Below are 21,371 nucleotides of genomic sequence, written 5' to 3' on the forward strand. Positions count from 1 at the left end.
GACATTGAAGCTGGACAGAGAGCCAAATGAAAACACAGCTCAAAAACTTTCAACATCCCTATTGCTGTTGAGGGTACCACCATACTCCCAGTCCACCAAGCTCATAACCTAAGTGTCATCTTTGACTCTCACTGTCACCCCACCCTCCCAAGTCCAATCAGATGCCAAGACCTTTAATTTTACCTTTATAACATGTTTCTCATGTCACCTTCTTTTCTCTGATACTGCTACCACCCTGGCGCAGGACCTGTTCACTTCACACCTGGACTACTCCAATAGTCTGCTTGTTGGTCTGCCTGCCACAAGTCTCTCCCCACTCCATTCTATCCTCTGCTCAGCTGTCAAAATAAATTTCCTAAAGTTTAGGTCTGGCCATGTACCCCTCTCCCCCATCTTTGCCTACTTAGTAAATAAACCTCAGTGGCTCCTGATCACCTCCAGGGTCAAATATAAAATCTCCATTTTGGCATTAAAAAGCCTTCATAACCTTCCTCTCACCTCTACCTTTCCAGTTTTCTTATGCCTCATACTTTCCCATGTACTCTTCCATCTAGTGACAGTGGTCTCCTTGGTGTTTCTCACAGAAGACACTTGATCGCTCAACTCTGAGCATTTTCGAAGGCTGTCTTCCATGCATGGAATGCTCTCCCGCCTCATCTCTCCCACCTGGCTTCCTTGGTTTCCTTCAAGTCTAGTTAAAATCCTACCTTCCACAGGCAGTCTTTCCCAATTCCTCTTAATTCTAGTGCCTTCTCTTTGTTGATTATTTCCTATTCATCCTGTATATAGCTGGTGTGTACATAGTTATTTGCATGTTGTCTCCTCTATTTGATTGGGAGTTCCTTGAGGGCTTCTGTCTTTTGTCTTTTCTTTGTATCCCCGGCACTTAGCAAGTTCCTGACACAAAGTAGGTGCTTAATAAATATTTACTGACTGATTGTACTACACACTAACCATAGTAAACTATGCCTCTCTGGTACATGAAAGTAGGACCCTTTACTATACGATTTTATACACTGGAGGAAATCCTTTCAAAGAATCCTTCCTATTGATAGATTTGTAGTAAATTAATGGTTAGCATCCCTCTGAACAATTAGAAGGAAAAATTTACCTTCAAGTTCTATTTCATAGTTGCATTAGAACTAGCACTTTCCCATTACATTTGGTGATGTACAGAACATCATGAAATAGGTATATAAGTTACAATTTGAAATTGTAACTATTTCCTATTGTGGATATATGATACATAAAAGTAGCTATTAAAAATACTTTTGGTTTTATGGATCTCCTAAATTACCAGGAAATAATGACTCCTAAAACACAGTCATAGCCACAGAGTCAGAGCTGGAAAGGATGGTGCAGGTCATCTAATCTATACCCCTCATTTTATAGATAGTCCAAATAAGTTCACGATGATACTAATACATGTTCAGTTTTTAAAGACCATTAATTACACAACTGCAATTCTACAGTACTTTAACATTTGGAAAGATTCTATGATGTGGCTCCAAAGTAGGTTCCAAGGACAAATATACAGAAACCACAAATCTATATGAAACTTGAATTTGACCTAGACTTCCAACACTGCTCAATTGTGAAGTAGTTTTCATTGACAATGTCTTGTCACTGAAGCATAAAACAGCATGGGAGGCATCTAGGTACCAAGAGAAAAGCAGGCATTTTCTCAATCCTCATTAGAAAGAAAAATGTGAGCAAAAAATCTGTCATTCAAATATCTAAAAATAAAGAAATCTCAACAAATGATCATTTAAATATAACAAAGAATATGTGAATGAATGAATGAAAGAAAAAAAAGCATTTATTAAGTGCTTACTTCATACTAGGCAGAGCAATGGAGAAACAGATACAAAAAGCAAGACAGTCCCTGCTCTCAAGGTGCTTAAAAGATGATTGTTTATGAAACCGTGAACTTCTATAATAGTTTTTTTCTACAGTAATTATTACTTTAAACCCAGTAGTGATATGCCTTGCTTTTTTATGTCCCCTTCTGAATTTTCTTCTGCTCTGTTCTGCAATTTTTAAATGTTTAATTAAAGCCTTTTTTCTTTCTTATTTTCTAAAATTTATAATACTACTCAGCAGTTCCCAACTCTCTTTTATCCCACCAATCTCCCACCCCAAAAGAAGCCCTCCCTTTAACAAATAAGTATAGACAAGTCAAACAAATCAACACATTGGCTATGCATGAAAATACTTGTCTCATTCTGCACATCTATACCAACGATAGTTTCTTTTATGGAAGAGGGAAAGTTCTGAGAGGAAGCTGATTTCAGAGGAAATATGGTAAACCTACCAAGATAAATGAACACGAATGTGGCATATGCCAATCTTGGATGTGAAATAACATATATGGTTAAATGCTACATAACTTCTTTTGCTCTCTAGCATACTTTTCAGCAGAATGGATCATCATGTGGTAACAAATATAACTAATAAAAATTGTATAAATAAATATTATAGAAAATCCACATCATCTTTTCCATTTAGGTGATTCACCTCTACTCATTTGCAAAACAGCACAAAATCAGAACAATAGAAGATGACTAAAGCCATTTTATCATTATTGGACTTGATGTTACATTGTAAAAGAAAATAACAACTGGCATTTATATAGCACCTGAAGGTCTGCCAAGCACTTTAGACACATTATCTCATCTGCCTCACAACAGTCCCACGAAATAAGTATTACTGGCATTATTATGCTTATTTTATGGAAGAGGAAACTGCTAAGAGAGATTAAAGAACTTTCCCATAAGCGCACAGCTCAAGTGCCAGAAGTGGGATTTGAACCCAGTTCTTCCTAACTTCATGCATAGCTCTTTAATCCATTACATTGTGCTCCTACTCAGGAAAAAAAAAATCTGGCTTCAGGGTTAGAAGACTTATGGTTTGAGCCCTGCATTTTGTCACTTAAATCTCTATAAACCCTCTGAAGCTCAATTTCTCAGCAAAATGGGGAAAAATATTGTTGTTGTGAGGGTCAAGTAAGGTAATGTATTCAAAGTGCTTTATAACTGTAAAGAACCATATAAATGTTAGCTATTATTTCTTAGTGTAATATAAGAATGTGTCTTTTAAAGTTCAAGCACAGCTGTAATTTATAATTACAAGAGATTTGTGAGGTAATTGGTGTTCTATACAGATAAAACAAAAGAAAGAATGCAAACCTGGAGCCCACGCTCCCTGATTTTACTTTAATGAAAGGCAGTCAAATGATGGGTGACTGACTTTGTAGCTTAAATAACTTTCTTGTTTCTGCACAGTGCCTAGAAGTTGCTGTGTGTACTTTATAAAGATAGTGAGATAGTGTGGACAAGTAGCACCTTACACCTGTCTTATTTAATATGTTTTACCTCTGATACATTAACTGTGATTCAGAATCTCCCTCCCCCCCCTTTTCAGGATTTGATATTACAACTTAAGTTTAAATAAATAAAAACATGATGCAGTTGAAATGTGAAAAGAGAGGTCAGAGACCATTAACATGGACTGAAGAACCACAAAGACACCATTTCTAATATCAAGGAAATAAGCCAATGTTTATGATTTAGAGTATGAAATGATGAGGGGGGAAAAACATTAAACAGGAGTCTCATACATGGTGTGTCCTAATGTTATAAAAGCTTCCTCTGCATTGGAATTTATTTTACACAGAAAACTGCAAGTAAATAATGATAAGACATCATAGTGTGTCTGATAATCTTTGACAACAATTCTAACGCTGTCATTGTGGCCACTGGAGAAACCTGCACGTACTAAGCCCTGACCCACAGAGTCTTTTATCTGCATGTGTACTCTCCACAGGCCAAGCAAATAAAGGCCAACTGATAATTTACACATGAATCAACTTTCTCTGCAGAGTAGGCACCAGAGACATTTCTTTTCTCTGTTACTGAGAGAAAAGCAGCCAGGTCTAAGCTTGTCTCACCAGAAATCATACAAGTGAAACCGTGATATGTAGGAAAATGGCAGATCAGCAAAGGGAAGCTGTTCTGAATACCTGATAAAAATGGCAGCCACAAAGGACTAGATGAATATTTAGTTTGAAACACGGCTGACAGTAACAATGAGGCTTTATCCTATTCAAAACAGGTAGTGTCATACAAACTGAAATGGAGATACAATCCTGATAGAAGATTACACAAGATACCTGGGTGGGCATCTTTAAGGGACTCAACCTTCACTTTAGTGAAATGTGGATTCACGGATCCTTTAGATTTCGTTTTCATTCACAATATATCCAGTTTCTTCACATGACTTATATGAAGAGGGAAGGAACGGCACACAATGGTGTCCACTTTTATTATCTGAAATAAACCAACTGGTATAAGGAAACATACATGAAATTGTGTACAATTTTATATCATGAAACTTTTCCCCCTGCAAGGAAGAAAAAGCGCCTTTTCCTTCAACTGAGACCCCTTGGAACTTTGGCCAACATGTACAAATTGACTCAAATAGTATCTGCAACAGCCTTTCTAATAAAGAGTTCTGGTAAGATATATCCTTGGATTATTCTGTTTAATAATGAAAAGATATGTTTTAATAAAATGCATGCAAGCCATTCCAAATATGACTACTGCAATAGTATCACTGCTGACAGGTACCAAATGGGCCAACGTAGTAAGTTTATTATTCTTTTCCATCTCCATTTCTTTCTAACTGGCTTCTTCACTCTAGATTGTTCACTGTCTCCCCAATAATCTATGCCTATCAATTGCCTCCTTCAAAATATGTCTTAAAATTCACCTCTCCAGGAAACTATTCACTTGTACATGCAACACACAAATCTCAAAATGCTATTAACTAAGTTTAAATCTTGAAATAGAAGATTACATGAACTTCGAATATACAAGGAAGGTATCATAATCCTTTAAAAACACCCACTCTTCTATTACAAGTAAAAAATGTGGTACAATTTTGGTTCCTAAGTGGAAATTATGTCTCATGTAGACAGAAATATTTTATCAGGCTATAAAAATTCAAGGTCACAATCTAAATTCTCTCTCTTCCTGAGATAACAGAAATGGGTTGGCAAACTAAAAACATGATCTTAGAGTTGGTATCCAGAAAAACAAAGTTAACATTGAAGATCCTAGGATCAAGTCTAGCAATTTTGTTTGTGATTTGTGTGAGGTATAATTTCTCGCAGCATATTTTCTTTTGGCCTTCCTTTTTCCCGTTCCTAGTTTATGATTTGTTATTCTCATCTTTTTAACTGTATATTTTCTTCAGCTAATTTTCCTTTTTCCCTGCTTGCAGTCATTTGCTCTTCTCCTATTTCCACCTCCATTCTGTTGGTTCTAAAATTCAGAGTTCTTTTGCTGAATTGTGAAGTTGTTTGTGAATCAGAATCATGTCTTTTATTTCCCTTATAACTTCATACAGTGTAAGCCACTCAGAGGATATTTACTAAATGTTTTTGGTGAGCCGTTACTGCCAAGGATAAATTTTCAAAAAGTTACATCACAATTTAGAGGATATTTATATTACATGGTTTTATACTACATCAATGTCTTTACAAATTTAAAGGATAATATTGCAAATATTAGCCATTATAGTTAACCTCCAGGTTGTTATAACTGATAATATAAGAGGACAATGTTTTGGAATATATGTGAAGGAACAGAAAACCGTAACATTAGAATTATCTTCACTGTAGGTTGGATTTTACCTCCATAAGAAGACATGATAAACTTGAAGAAAAATGAATCCAGTGATTCATTTCTTTGCTCTGAGAAATTTTCATAGTTTTAATTTGATTTTATAAGGAACATTTAGCCCAAGTTTAAAAGTATAATACAAAGGGTATACTAAATTAATATGAATAAGTTAAATCTTCTGCTTCCCTAACAGGGAATACATATGAAAACGTAAAATATGTAAAAAAAAAAACTAAGCAGGTACCAATAAAAATGTATAAAGATTAAAAAAGTAGGGGCTTGGCTGATGCAAGCTCTTAAAAAGCAGCACAGAAATGAGTCAGGCTAACCGCTAAAGGACAGAAGACAAAACACATTGAAGCAATGAATATGTAACATAACTTCTAAAAAGTGACTATATTTGCTTAATGCAGCACCACAAGCATTAGGCTCCTTTACAAACTTTTCTTCTTATGATGTATGCTAACTGGGACATGGCATAGTATAGATAAATGAAAATTGCAGATATTCCTCGAACTGCACTCAGCTATCAGCTTTCATCTTCCCCACCACACACTGGAAAAAAAAAACCTGCTAGAAAATACTAAAGTGGAAATGATTTAGGTTTGCCCTCTTTCCCTCCCTCCATTTCCAATATGATAAGCATTCCTTAAGGAATAGAATAGAAGGATTTACTAAAATTAATATGTACTGCATATATTACTTCATCTCAATCTATCAGGCCTGTCAATCTATCATGGAAGAAAATCAGATTAGCCACTAATTTGTTCTTCCAAAACTATGGTGATCATTATAGAAAAACTTGTTATCCTATAGTTATCTAAAATTAGTTCCTCATAACTTCTTAAAAAGTATTTTTCTAAATATCTAAAATTAAGTTGATAGACTTATAATTTTCCATTATTTTAACTTGTTTTGCTCTCCCCATGTTTGGGCAATAAAAATAAAACCAAAATCTTCATAACGAATATACCAAATTCCCACATTGGCCATGTGAAAAATTTTATCTCATTCTGAATTTTAAAATAATCATTTGTTTGGAAGGAGGTGGGTCATGTGTTTTACCTTCAGGCCTCTTGGCCTGTACTCATCCCTTTCCCTAAACTTAGAATTCTACAACCAAGGCAAGCCATAGTTTATATTAAAAACATCACTAGACTTCAATTGAGGGGGATCAATTATGGGTGCCAAGCTCTAGATCACCATTTGTTATCTATGTGATACATCCCTGGACTTCAGTTTTATCACCTGTAAAATGGGGATACTGATACATTAACTACCTCTCAAGGTACTTGCAAAGTTGACTTAAAGTAATACATGAGTGCTTTATAACCATAAAGAACTATATACAGGTAAGCTGTTATTATTTAACAATATGGTCTCCTAACTTCAAAATTCATAACTAATCCTTTCCTGTTAGTCCAGTCCAAATCTAAAAGATTTAAGATTTTCCTATCTCTGACTCACCCCAAAAGTTTCTATAACAACAGAGTGGACAAACTGACCAAGGACAGGAGATTGAGGGCTACAATTCAACATTGTGATCAACACAGACCTTGAATGTTCCGCTTCCCTCCTCCCCAATTTTAATACCCAAACATTTTTCTCTGGTGGTTGGCAAGAGCACTCTTGTGTATCTAGACATTATATAATCATTTAAAATCTTTCAGAGATTTTTTGGGCAGCTTCAGGCTTCAGGATTGGCTTGAGAGTAAACCCTAGTGTAATGAGTTCAGAGATCTGACCTTTTGGAGAGAAGAGCAGTTCCTGTTCAGCACATGTCTTGGAGAAAGAAGAGGACTCTCATGTACCCTCCATAGTTGAAGGAGTAGTAGAAGACTTGAAACCAGGATATGGGAAGCAAAAGACCTATACTTGGCTCTTAGCTATAACTGTGAGTTATCTGGACAGGATCGAAATGAAAAGGGGTTGCCTATTTATCAGTTTCAAAGTGTGCTTGCCTTTTGGGGGAGTCCAAATCAGAAGTTGGCATTACAAGTTTTTGGGGGAACTGTTTAGGATCCCAAATTCATTTCTCTTCCAAGGGAATTATGTCTGCTGAAGAGTTAAAAAATCTTTCACTTAAATAATGTAGCTTATCTTTGCAATATGCTCCTGAAGTAGATAGGAGAAGTGTTTGAAGTGTGTGAAGACCCAGGGGGTGTGTGAAGGAAGCTGACGGGCAGGCCTGGGAAGGCCAAAGAAAATTTCTAAAAAAAAAAAATTCAACAACTTGGTTGGAGGAAGAAACATTTTTACAGATGGATAAATCAAAGTAGAGTGGCTTACTTTTTTTTTTTAAGTCACACAATCAGTGTCATCAAATTCAACATTTGGAAGTTCATTCCTTTTCCTCCTGTCTTTGTATTTGGTTGCCAGACCATTGATCTGAGTATTCTACAGATCTGAATCCAAATGAAATGGCTAACTTTGAGCTCTAGGCAGTATTAGTCAGTGATGGAGTTGACTAGACTCAGGCTTCTGGAATCAATATACTGAATTCATGTTTATTCACTCTACACCTTTCTATCTAGTCATACATTCTAGTCAGCAGTTATTCCATGATGGTTCAGTCATGCAAATGAGATCACAGCTGTGATCTTGGACAAAGACCCTCATCCAATTCCTTTTTCTTTTCTGAGTGTTTTACATTGGTATACAAACATGCTTAAAAGTCTGGATTTGCTCATATTTTTTTGTTGCTTTCCTGAAATTTTCCCTGTGAGTTTTCTTTCTTATGGATATACAGCAATATAGTCAGTGTTAATCTAAGTAATATCCTAGAGTATCTGTCTATAACACAATTTAAATTACAAACAAAATAAATTTTCATAAAATGTGGCTGGTTACACTGACAGTAGGTTGTTCTTCATACTATATACTCTAAAGAGCTGGCACTCCTGAATCATACATCAGCTTTGTATTATATTACGTAATGAAGAAAAGCAGGGGCAAAAGAGTGACTGAATTTGTTGTTTAGGTCTAGTTCCCTTATAGTGTATAGACATGCTATAGTATAAGGAATGTGTTCGTACAAATTTTATATGAGTACACACATATTCAATAAAAACCCCAGAAGCATAATATTTCAATTATCATTTATAAGAATTAAATACCTGCTTGTACATGGGACTACACTAAGTATTGTACACACACACATACACACACACACGTGACCTACACCTAGTCCCTGTTTTCTATGAATGAAGGCCAATCCTTAGCACCACACAGAGAGTCACTTCTACTACTACAACCATCATTTCTACCAATAAGACTTCCAAATCTATATGTCTAGTGCTGACCTCTCCCCACATCTCCAGACTAACATTTCTAAATTCCACTGGACTTTTATATTAGGATATTCCACTGCCCTCTCCAACTCACTAAGTCCAAAATAATTTTCATTTTTCCTTCAGACTCCAGAATTCCTATTTATCCACGATGGACATCTTATTTTTATATCTGAGTCTTCCCTTTCCTGACCTTTCACATTTAAATAGCTGCCAAATTATACTGAAAACCCTGCATTAGGTTTCTTTTCAAATTTTTTCTTATTTTATTGATGTGTTTTATTTTGGTATTACATTTCCAAATATATCTTACTTTCCTTATCAGTGAGCCACGCTTCATAACAAAGAAATTTTTAAAAAGAGAGAAAAAATCAGTTTAAAAAACTAAGCAATACACTGAATTCGTTGTCCAGTGTGCATAATATTGCACAGTGCAGTTCTGCCTATCTCTCCTCTTCCTGTAGAAGACAGGGAGGTATATTTACTTCTCTGGGAACAAGGTCAACCATTATAATCACAGAGTGTGTTCAGTTTCTTTCTCTCTTTTCCTGACACTGCTTCACTTGGTGATCTCATTAACTCTCCTAGATCTATGGATATAATTACTATCCCTATGCTGATGACTCTCAGATCTACCCATCCTACCTCAACTTCTCTGCTGACCTGTCTCCACAGCCTTTCAGACATCTCAAACTTGAAGTGCAGTCAATTTCTTAAACTAAACCTGTCCAAAACAGAGCTCCTACCTTTTCCCCTAAACCTCCCCATCCCCTTCCTATTGCTATGGAGGGTAACACCATCCTCTCAGTCCCTCAGGCTTTCAGCCTAGCAGTTTCCTGGACCCTTTCCTATCTCTTGTTCTTCCACACCCAATCTGCTGCCAAAACCTGTCAATTTCACCTCTGCAACTCTTCTCCAAGACATCCCCTTCTCTCCTCTTGACATTGCCACCACTCTGGTGAAGGCCCTCATTACCTCACTCCTGGACTGCTATAAAATTGGCTGCTGGTGAGTCTATCTTCCTCAAATCTCCCCCCATAATACATGCTCTAATCAGCGACCAAAGTGATTTTCCTAAAGTGTAGGGTCGACTATGTCACTTATTCAATAAACTTCAGTGGCTCCTTATTGCTTCTAGGACCAAATACAAAATGCTTTGTTTGAGTATTCAAAGCCCTTCACAGCTTTCTACCTTTCCAGTCTTCTTATATCTTACTCCCTGCCAGGTACTATTTGATAGAGTAACATTGGCCAGGTCCTACCTGGTCAGGTCCATGAACAAAACACTCCATCTCTCTGCTCTGGGAATTTTCTCCATCTTTCCCCCATCACCTAATCATTTTCCTGGCTTCCTCTAAGTCCAAACTAAAATCCCATCATTTACAGAAGTCTTTCCCAATCACTCTCAATTATAGTGTTCTGTTATTTCCTATTTATTTTATATACAGATTGCTTCGTATATATGTTTGTATGTTGCCTACCTTATTGTAAGCTCCCTCAGGGCGATGACTTATTTTCTCCTCTTTTTGTATCCCCAGTGCTTAGCACAGTGCCTGGTACAGAGTAGGCATTTAATAAATGTTTTTGGATTGATTGTACAGTCAATTCTCACTTAATGTAAGTGGACTATTCTGTAGACCTCCCCCCCACCCCAGCTGCTCCATGTGGCCCAATCCCCTCTGTAGCTCAGCAGACCAACTAAAGAGGCTTCACTGCTTGTTCATCCCACTCACGACAGAGCAGCTTCAGTGCTTACAGCAGAGGACCACTGGTGGGAGGTGGGTTGCAACAGCACAGTCACCCACTGGGGAGTTAAATTTGCATAATATGAATTTATATAAAGTGATAACTATTTGTATACACACACATACATACATACATATGCATATATTTCCTGATTCTGTTCATTTCACTATGCTTCAGTTCAGTTAAATCTTCCATGCTTCTTTGAATTATTTATATTGATAATTTCTTATGCCCAACATTCATGTTTAGCTATTCCCCAATCAGTGGGCATCTACTTTAGCTCCAATAAGACAACAAGAAATACCATTGCAAAATTGAGATTTAAAATTCAGAAGAAATACAATGGCAAAAATAAATGATCTAGAAAATATGTAAAAGAGAGATAATCTAACAATCACTGGACTTCCTAAAAATCATGACAAAAAAGAAAGGCTTGGATACTATCATTTATAAATTATAAATGAAAATTTCCCAGATTTCTTAGAACAAACAAAAAAAATAGAATCCACAGATCACCTCATGAAAGAAGCCACAAAATGAAAATTCTCAGGAACATCATAACCAAAATCTGGGGTTTCTAGGTCAAAGAATTTTCAAGTAGTCAAAAAGAAAGAGTTCACGTATCAAGGAACCAGAGTCAGGACCATACAAGATTTATAAACTGCCTCTTTAAAGGAATGGAGAGCTAGGAATACAATATTTTAAAAGGCAAAGGATAAAGCCTTGCAACCAAGAATCATCCAACTGGGAAAATTAAGTATAATCCTATAGGAGAAAAAAAATGGAGCTTTAATGAAATAATGGGTTTCTAAACATGTCTGTTGCAAATGCTAGAACTAAGTAGACCCTTTGAAATAGAAATACAGGAATGAAGAGAAACATAGAAAGGTAGACACATTTGTTCAACTGGGAGGGATGATATGATGATAAACTGATAAAATGCTAATAGGATGAGTAAAAACAAATGTTTTCTCAGAACCTTAATTTCTACAAAGATCATAGAGAAAGGTAAGACAGATGGTCTGGGGGTCATTTTGTTCTGTTTTAATGATCTTAGGAGAAGATAGAAATGGGAAGTATATAGGACTGGAATGGAAAGTAGGAGGGAGCAGAAGAAACCGTTATCTCATATAACAGAGGAGGACAAGATGAAAACTATTTAAACATAAAGAAAGGGAGGGGGGAAATGGGCTTCCCCTGATTCTTACTCTCACCTGAACTGGACAAAGGAAGGCTGAACACAGTTACACATACACATGCATACCAATTGCAGCATATAAATACCATAAATTTAACAAGGAAAAAGGATGAGACAGGGAGAGAATGGAGAAAGGCCAGTATATGAGAGAGGGCAGGATAGTCATAAGCAAAACAAATTCCACTTTTGAAGGGGCAAGTTTGGGGGATATTCAAAAGGGAAGAAAGAGTAAAAACCCAGAATCAAAGGTGGGGGAAAAGGAAGAAAAGAAAGAGCAATGGATCAGAAATAGCCTTCTTGGTTATCAGTAAAATTATATTAACATTATAAAATTATAAGAAATTGGAAAATATGATATCATGAAGAGTATTGGCTTTAAATAGCTAAATGTGTTCACAGTATGACTAGAGTCAAAGATCTCTGACCTCTAAAACCTGGTTATCATGTCAAAATCTCCTTGCAGTTTGATGAAGTAAGAACAGAAGGATTTCTAACTCCATGTAGATGCTTAAAATGTTTAAAGTCTTTTAATTGTTAAATGCAAATAGAACTTTTTTTAAAGGATCAGTAGAAACTAAAACAAAAATTGGTTTTAGAGAGGAAATGTTTGAGTCCAGTGTGGTGCTGTTCCTTTCAAAAATTTTTGAGGTAATGCCTTAAGTTTCTTGAACAAGCTTGTTTTATGTATAAGAAACTCTGAGAACTGGGACGAACCACCTTTATGTAATGACCTCCTCTCAATTTTTAAAATGAGTTGATAGCTGGAAGAGGTGGTGATTTACATGTAGGCAACAAATGGGAAGAAAAAAAGCAAGAAATACTTAGGAAAGGATGGTGGTAGTGGTTAACAGTAGAGAAGTATCTGTGCCATTTACTTAGAGAAGCTCATTTATGTATTTCAGTCAGAAGCACTACTGAGCCAACTTTAGTTAAGATAAACTACTGACTAAAGAGCTAGTCACTCTGTAGAGCTGATGACTTAGTTGCTTTCACTAAGTTGTTCCTGTTAATTTGCCCACTTCCCAGCCAAACTGGGTCTAAATTTTGTGACTTTTTTCTCCCTCTAAATCCCCAAAGAGTGCTTTCTTGAGCTTTGGCCATATGAATCACCACGGGCTCTGTAGACGATATGGCAACTTTCCCACTCATTTAAAGGAGTAGAGTTCCAAGTCCCTTTCTCAATCAGGCACAAGTATGACAACGTTATTTTTTTTAATAATGGAGCTGAAGAAAAATACCAGCATCAACTGAAGTTGGTGATAGCCTCAGGGAGAGAAAAGGGTAGCAGATATATTAGCACTTATCAGTGTCATAATTGATAAGAAAAATGATTAAAGATCCTAGGCAATTTTTTTCCATAATAATGATTATGAATTTAACTAAGAAATATAAATGAGAACAGGCATAATCTATTTTTACTTTGAAGTTAAAGAATACAGAACCTTAGAATCACTGTTACTATGTATATGCACTTAAAATCATTTATATATATGATTTTGGCATTAGTTGTAACTATGAAGGCAAAAATAGTTTCAATATAACTTACATAATTTAATAATGGGGCTTTAGTGGTTTTTGTCTTTGTGGGTTTTTTTTAACATGTTATTCAATTTAATCACTATTATTAAACAAGAAAGTTTCCTGTGAGGTGGATATTATTGTGAATCCCCATTTTACAGATGAGAAAACCGAAGTGAGAGGTCATGTGACTTGCACAGGGTCAATCAATCAATAAACAATTGTTAAACACCTACTATGTGCCAGGCACTGAGTTAAGTTGCTAGATTCAAACCCTGGCTTTTCTAATTCTAAGACCTATATTTGATCCACTATGCTACAGTGCCTCTGGAATGATCAACAAAAGATCAAGTGTCTAGATCATAATGTTTTTTATAGTAACCAGTTCAATGGTGGTTTTATAATCCAGCTGCCCCCACAAAGAAAAAAAATAAAGATCTTTCTACTCAGTCACAAGTTCATCAGATGAATTCAATCAGTGTGTCTTCATGGTGCATATATTCCCCAATGCCAATCTGGTGAAAAAAGACAATTGTCAGGGGGTCCACCTTCTGGCAGTCCCATGTAGACTTTGTCCAAAGGGCCATCTGCCATGGAGGACACCTACTAATCCCTGATACCAATGAGTATTTTCTGATTAGAACCAGGCCAGATTTTAACACATGGTTCCCACTTAAGAATGACTGCTCTGCTCCTGGTTTTACCCTTATCTTATGGTTTGCACAAGATGTCAGTTAATCTAGGGCAGTGATGTACAATCTTAACTTTTGGGTCTTAGTGAATTTCCCAAAGCAGATCCTCAAAGACACCAATTTTTCCTGGGAAATATTTATTGCCAATTTAAGAACCTTCTCACTTATATAGTAGATTTTGTCTTTATGGAGTCAGAAACTGTAGGTGCCATCAACTTAGTCCACAAGCAACTGAATATTTTCTCTAGTATATTTTGAGAGCTTCTGGAACAAGGTCTAAGTCTTTTCTTCAGTCGGAAGTTGCATTTTGCTGTACAGGTAACATGCAGGGAATCGCATGCTCCAGGCCTTCAGAAATGGACAATCTTTGTTTTTCATTTTGAGAAAAATTTAAGACCAAATTTAACTTTCTCTTAACTCGACATTTTAGCGATTACAAAAATTATAGTTTGCTCGTTGACAAATATCATACACGAAACAAAGTTTTCTCTAAATAATGTAGTGTAACATTTATTACAGTGTCACTAGTTGTACATAACAGCACCATTACTAGAATAGTAGACTTTAAAATTTCAGAAGCCTCTCCCATTTTATTCCTGTCCCTTTTAAATGGTGTTTCTGTCTTTCAAATCTAGGCTATTATTACAACACAACCTATATTACAAAAGCATGGCAGAGATTTTAAATAATACAATTTGAAATGAGCTACTTAGGCAGCTGTACTTACACTAAAGGTTTTGTTTTGAGATATAGAATATAAAACTATTTCCTCAAGATATTTTGTGTTTGGCATAAAATATTAAAAATGTCTCATTTCCAAGAGATCTGGTGGGAGTTTATGACAGATGTGTTATTTCTTTCTTTCTTTCTTTTTTTTTTGCAGGATTATTGTGTCTAATTAGCACCGATGATTTACCCATGACAGTATGAGCTTCTTGAGAGGAAAGAAAAGTAGAACATCTTCTTTGGAGAAACAAAACAAAACAAGCTGAGCAAAGATAGAAGAAAGGCACTGTTTTTAGGTGTTTTACAACAAATACCCACAAGTAGCCCTCTGAGAGTTCCCTTATTTATGCATCACCATCTGATTCTTCCTATTGCCTTCAGCACTACAAAACACAGACCACGGTGTTCCAAGCATTCTCCAGGTGTGTGAAGCAATTGTCACTACTTCCTATTTATACACCCTGTCTAGTAAAAGAAGATGAATTACTGTAAGTAGGGTATATGTGATTAAACAAGCCCTCTGAAGCCAAGAGGCTACATGGCAAAGGGTCATTATTACAAGTGACCTCTCTTTGCCCAGACCAATATTGTAAATGATTTCAAAATGAAACTTCTGAATGACCTTGTTGCTGTCTCAGATTTGGAGTCCAAGTTGGCTTTGTGTGGTTTTTAAGATTGTGAGAAAACATTTTCAAACATATGTTCACAGAGGAAATGTGCCCCCTTTGTCCTGATAAACATTTTCAAGTATTTTGTAGTATCTTAATAATGTATTCAACTGTGCCAAAATATTTTGGGCATATACTGAGAACAATATGAAACACATTACTCATCTTAAGGAATCTCATCAGAAATGCTGAAGAGATGTGGGCATAATCGCATATAAGGTAAGAAAGGAAAATGTATCCCAGTGAATGCCAAGATAATCTGAATCAAATAAAAAGTTGAAATTTGTTAACTTTTAATTAAAACATCTACACTGTTTCTTTCACCTGATTGTAGCCCCATATGGCAAGGTCAGCCCTTTCAGTGAACAAACAGCTCAGTCGCCTCCAGTGTAGCTGTTATCTTCCTCAACAAGGGGAGACATTTGGCACAGCCTAAAGCTGGGGCATGAACCCTGGCTAAGCTTAAGACATTTATCTGACAGCATCAGCTGACACTCCACAAACACATTTGCTCTCCATGACCCCAGAGCATTCGTGATTAATCAAAAATGTATCTTGGATCTTGAGAACAAGCTACAAGCAGGCACACACAAAAAAGAATATGCTCTCGATCTCGCTTATCGACTCAAGAGGTATATTGAATTTAGAAATAGCAAATAGAATAAAATGATCAATACGTTCTCACTTGTCCATGGAAGAGCAAACTTTATCCCTCAAGCAAAAAAAATTGATCATGTAAATATGTTTGAGCTGTTTTCAAACTAAAGAAATGCAAAAAGCACATGGCCTGTATTGGGGGAACAGGAGTGCCATAAGGGGTTCATGCTTTAACATGTTAAAAAAAGTGTCCACAAAAAGCTTCAAGATAGGAAATGCAAGTACACTCTGATAGGGAAATTCTTTAAAATAGGTGCTACCAAATCTCCTTTTGATTACTTCTCACCAAGTTGTTCTTAATAAAACATTATAAGAGAGACTTTAAAACTTAATGAAGGTACATAATCTGCAGCAGAGAAAGCTCCCTGTCTTAATTCAAATGAGACATAGTTAGAACATATCCCCCCCACACTGTTTACAATTTATAATTTATGTCTCTTGGTTCAAATATGCTATTTTCTGCAGTCAACAGCTAAGTGATATGATTAGCATGTGAATATTGTAAAATTCTGCTTCCCAACAGAAACAGAGAAGCATAATTTAGGACATTTCCATGTTCATTTGTAATTTTCACTTTCTAATAACAATACTGAACTCTAATTTAAGTATGTAATGAGAAACAGAAGTCATGTGCCCCACCCATGATAATACGAAAATGATTATTATTATAACAACTTTCCACAATTGCATTTATTAAATCCCATTCCTTCCTGATTACCTACTGGTTAGGTTACAGTCTTTCATGATAATCCAGCACTATCACTTTACTAAGGAAAAAGCGACATGCTCTGGTCCCTGTTGGCATGGCAAACAAACTTTCATAGCATGCGCTCACTCTATAAAATGGTGGTACTAATTAGAAGATATAAACTCATGCTGAGACATGATATGAATTGGCTTTATGTATCCACTAAGCTCACAGCAGTGCTAGATTTATACTGTTGCTTCCTTAAACTAACATTGAACAGAAAACTCAACAACTTTTAAATTTGTACAAAAAGAAAGGAAAAGTTATGCTTAAAAATAAAAGGAACCCTCACGTTGTTCAATTTCACTTTCACTCTTAAACCATTTCCTGTTGCATAGCATGCTACTCTCCCATATGTTTACCTTACTTAGATTCTTAAAACATGAATTGTAAGCACTAGACATCACAGCTGTATGTTTTGACATCCATGGTGAAAATGAGCAGAAAATCTAACTGTTCCATATCAAGAAGTATTTTTACTAGTGCTAATGTGCCTTAAATACCTTGTTCCACAGATGAGTGGCCTGGCACCTGCTGCATGAGAAATAGCCAATTACTGTTCAGTGTCTCTAATTTTCTGATTCAATTAGCATGCTTCAGAGCTTTCCAGTTTAATTGCAAACTACTTCACAGTTAGCTCTCTGATTAATCATTGCCCATCTGCAAGCCATCGGAAAACTTAGTGGAACAAATTTGTGTACTTTGGAATGCTGGGAGCTTAGCAAATCAAACTTGTTTTGGTATATAAAGCTTTAATTTTGTTTGCCCTTTTCAGCTGCACTTGTAAGAAGCTCTGTACTGATTAAACAGGAAGTCCGGACAATAATATGCTACATTATGCATATAATTACTGTAAATACGGCTGAGATTGTAGAAACATCATTTAAGGTTAGGCACTAACATGTATGGAGTAGGGGTCAAGAAAACACATTTGGAATCAATTTCTTTCCATTATGACCAAATACAAGTATCATGGGGGAAAAATGGTGATATACAGTGATGTCATTCTAGCACCTGTTCCCCCAAAGGCATTTTCAAATCTTTTCTATTCTTATGTACTACATTTTCTTTTTATTTAATTAGCAGAGTACTAACTTTTAGAAGCTCTGTTTACAAAACATACATTACAGATTTTTAAAGAACATGAACATCACAATGGTTTCATGCTATTTTCCGAGCTTTCTTGATGTTTCACTAGGCATTTGGCTGTGAATGTTAGACCTTTGAAAAAAGATCATTGCTATGCTTTTATTTTTGTTGTTCAGTTGTTTCAGTCATGTCTGACTCTTGGTGACCCCATTTGGGGTTTTCTTGGCAAAGATACTGAAGTGGTTTGCCATTTCCTTCTCTAGTTCATTTTACAGATGAGGAAACTGTGGCAAACGGTGAAGTGACTTGCCCAGGGTCACACAGTTAGTAAGTGTTTGGACTCATGTTTGAATTCACTGAAGATAAGTTTTCCTGATTCCAGCTCTGGCACTCTATCCACTATGCCACCTAGCTGCTCTGCTTTAATAGATGGATTTCTAGCTTGAATTTTAGACCATAAATATAATTTCACCATTTGAGGATAATGAAAAATGTAATGCTTATATGACTGGCAGTGTAGCATACTGCATAGAGATAGCCTTAAGGACATGAATATCTGCCTCTTCTGATACCCACCTGATGTGTGATTCTGGGCAAGTTACCTGACCTCTTGGTATCATAGGGAACTCTCTACAAGTTGCAGAGAAGAGGCTGACTTACAGTAGAGGGAGCTTCCTTGTCTGGGAGTTTCCTGTTCCAATGAAATTACAGTCCCATTCCCTATACTGCGTTATATATCCAATGAGCACAGGCTGGATTCATGTCAGTAAAAGTGTAAAGGGGACTCCTCACAGAATGTGGAATTGGGAAACATGACCTCTAAGGTCCCTCTCAACTAAGAGATTCTATGATTTTTTTCTTTTTGGAAAAAATGTAAATTATTTTTGTGTCATCATTTTAGGTGGAGAAACCTAGTTAAATTAATTTAAGCTGATAAGATGCATTAATTTCAAGACCATGAGGTCTGATTTTTCCTATGTTAGGTTATGGTAGAACTGTCAGCTTCTCTTCTATAACCTCACAAGAACAGTGTTATCTTGTAACGTGGTTGACACATCACAACCCTATAAATGGCTGTCTGAAAGGGTAATGTATAATGTAGAGGACTATGTGCTTGGATAAAAATGATCTGTAATGGCTTTTGCTGAAAAAAATTATGAAAATGCTGAGACTTTTTTTTGGCTAGGCTTCTCGGAGTAACACAGAAATAGCTAAACTGCGCAGCTAGTAGATTTTAAAATAACATTAAAACAGGAAAAAATGGTGATTGCAAAACAAAGGAAAGGGGAAAACGCTCAATCTTTTTTATGCTTTTTAATTTTTTAAGTTTTATTAATATTCTATATTTTTATGTCAGTTACTTCACCATAAACCAATGAACCCTCCCTTTTAACGAAGAAAGACAGTTAAGAAAAACCAACTGATACTGTAATCATGTCTAATAGTGCATACGTCATTCCACACTTGTAGTCCCCCCATTTCTTTACTGAAGTGGGGAGGCATGTTTCACTATCTGTTCTCTGAGACTGAGATTGGTCATCAGAGTTCAACTAGTTTTTAGTGTTATTTTTATTTATATTATTGTAGTCATCACGTACAAATACTTTCTTGATTCTGCTTACTTCATTATGCATCTGTTCATACAAGTCTTCTCACATTCCTATGTATACTTCATATAATTATTTCTTAAGATACAATAATATCTTATCATATTCATATGCCACAATTTATTCAACTATTCCCCAATTGATGAGAAATCATTTTGTTGTTTCCAATTTTCTTTTCTACTATTAAAAAGTGGTACTATGGGTGTTTTGATACATGTGTCCAGTAGCGGCATCATTACTAGGTCAAAGGGCATGAAGCGTTCAGTGACTTTTCTCACAGAAATTACTTTCCAGAATAGTTGGACCAGTTCATTACTCCATCAATAGGATATTAGTGTGCCTACCTTCCTATGTATCCCATAAAACATTATTTCCATCTTTTATCATCTTTGCCACTTTAAGGGGTATGAGGCAAAATCTCAGAGTTGTTTTAATTTGAAATTTTCTCCTTGATAATGATTTGGCACAATCTTTCAATGATTATTGATAGTTTGACAATCCTCTTCACCGCCACACACCTGGCAAGGAGCAAAATGTGGGAAGAAATAAAGGCTTTCTTATTTTCTGACCTTCTGGGGTACAGACTCATGAGGCCAACGGCTCTAATATCTTTCACTCTGTCTCCATTAAGGGCAGTAAAATTCAAGTGGTCTGACTCTAGGCCTCCTCATCCCTGTGCAGGCAGTGGGTGTAAAGAATGCTGAAAAGGTAAAACAGGATCACTGCCGCTCAAACCAGTGGGCAGGCATGCTGAAGTATTCGGTTATCTCCTGTACTGGCTGCTAAGGGCAGGGAAGCACTGCAGGCATTCCTGCTAAGATCCAATTACAAAATCATGAAGCTTTGTGGCAGTTGGGCCCAAGAGGCTGTTGTGAGGTCATGGGATAAATGGAGGGACAGCTTGTCCAAGACTAGGCAAAGAAAATAACATTTCTGCATCACACCTGGGGAAGGTCTCTGTAGAAAATATGAAGTTAATGATATTAGTCTTTATTTGGGAAAAAGGAACAAACACATTCCTCCCTCAACCCAGTACAAATAGAACCTTATATAATTAGAGATGAGTGATTAAATGCCTGCTTTTTAAAGAAACAACTGAACTGCCCCCAAATGAAATTTACTTGAGGCTATACCAGACTGGGTCTTGACATTTCTCACCGGAAGGTCCAGTTCTGGTTCTGCCTCTGGCTCACTAGGTACCCAAATATTAATCTGCTTCAGCAAGTAACGACAGAATAGGGATGAAGTATACTAAATGAAAACGACTAGAAAGCACATTGAGAATGATGAAAGAACTCAAGGTGTTTGGGAAGGACATTTAACTTGGGGTCTGGGGTCTTCCCAGAATAACTCCTCCTCTACATAAAAAGATTGACACGTTCTCTGGGAGACTGGCAGCGGCCACAGTATCAAACTTCACAAAGCTGATAGTGCCCAATTTTTAATACGGTTTCTAGAAGACGGTCTACTATGGGCATTTTATTCAGTTTCTTATGCAATTTCACCAGCACTGTTCACATCATACTAGAAAGACAAGATTACCAACCATAAAGTCCTGGAATACAGCCAGTCTACCAGTAGGGAAGAAATGGGGGTTTTTTTGGATATAGGAATAGCTGGGCAGAGCCTGAACGGATGATGGGTATCAGCAGGATCCCGAAGGAGCTATTGTTTGGTGAGCTGCAGCAGTGTAATCATAAGCATGCAGGGCAGAAGAGTTTCAAAAGCCACATTGAAGCACAACTTTG

The 21,371-nt window shown here is 36.4% G+C and overlaps 1 protein-coding gene and 1 pseudogene across 13 annotated transcripts in view; both read right to left on the minus strand.

Moving 5' to 3' along the window:
- FAM172A (family with sequence similarity 172 member A) overlaps positions 1 to 21,371 on the minus strand; it is a 527,455-nt gene that overhangs the window by 37,182 nt on the left and 468,902 nt on the right. The window lies entirely within an intron of this gene.
- On the minus strand, positions 13,898 to 14,434 carry LOC118857665 (annotated as a pseudogene).

This window comes from Trichosurus vulpecula, chromosome 1 (genome assembly GCF_011100635.1).
Source record: "Trichosurus vulpecula isolate mTriVul1 chromosome 1, mTriVul1.pri, whole genome shotgun sequence".
Taxonomy (NCBI): Eukaryota; Metazoa; Chordata; class Mammalia; order Diprotodontia; family Phalangeridae; genus Trichosurus; species Trichosurus vulpecula.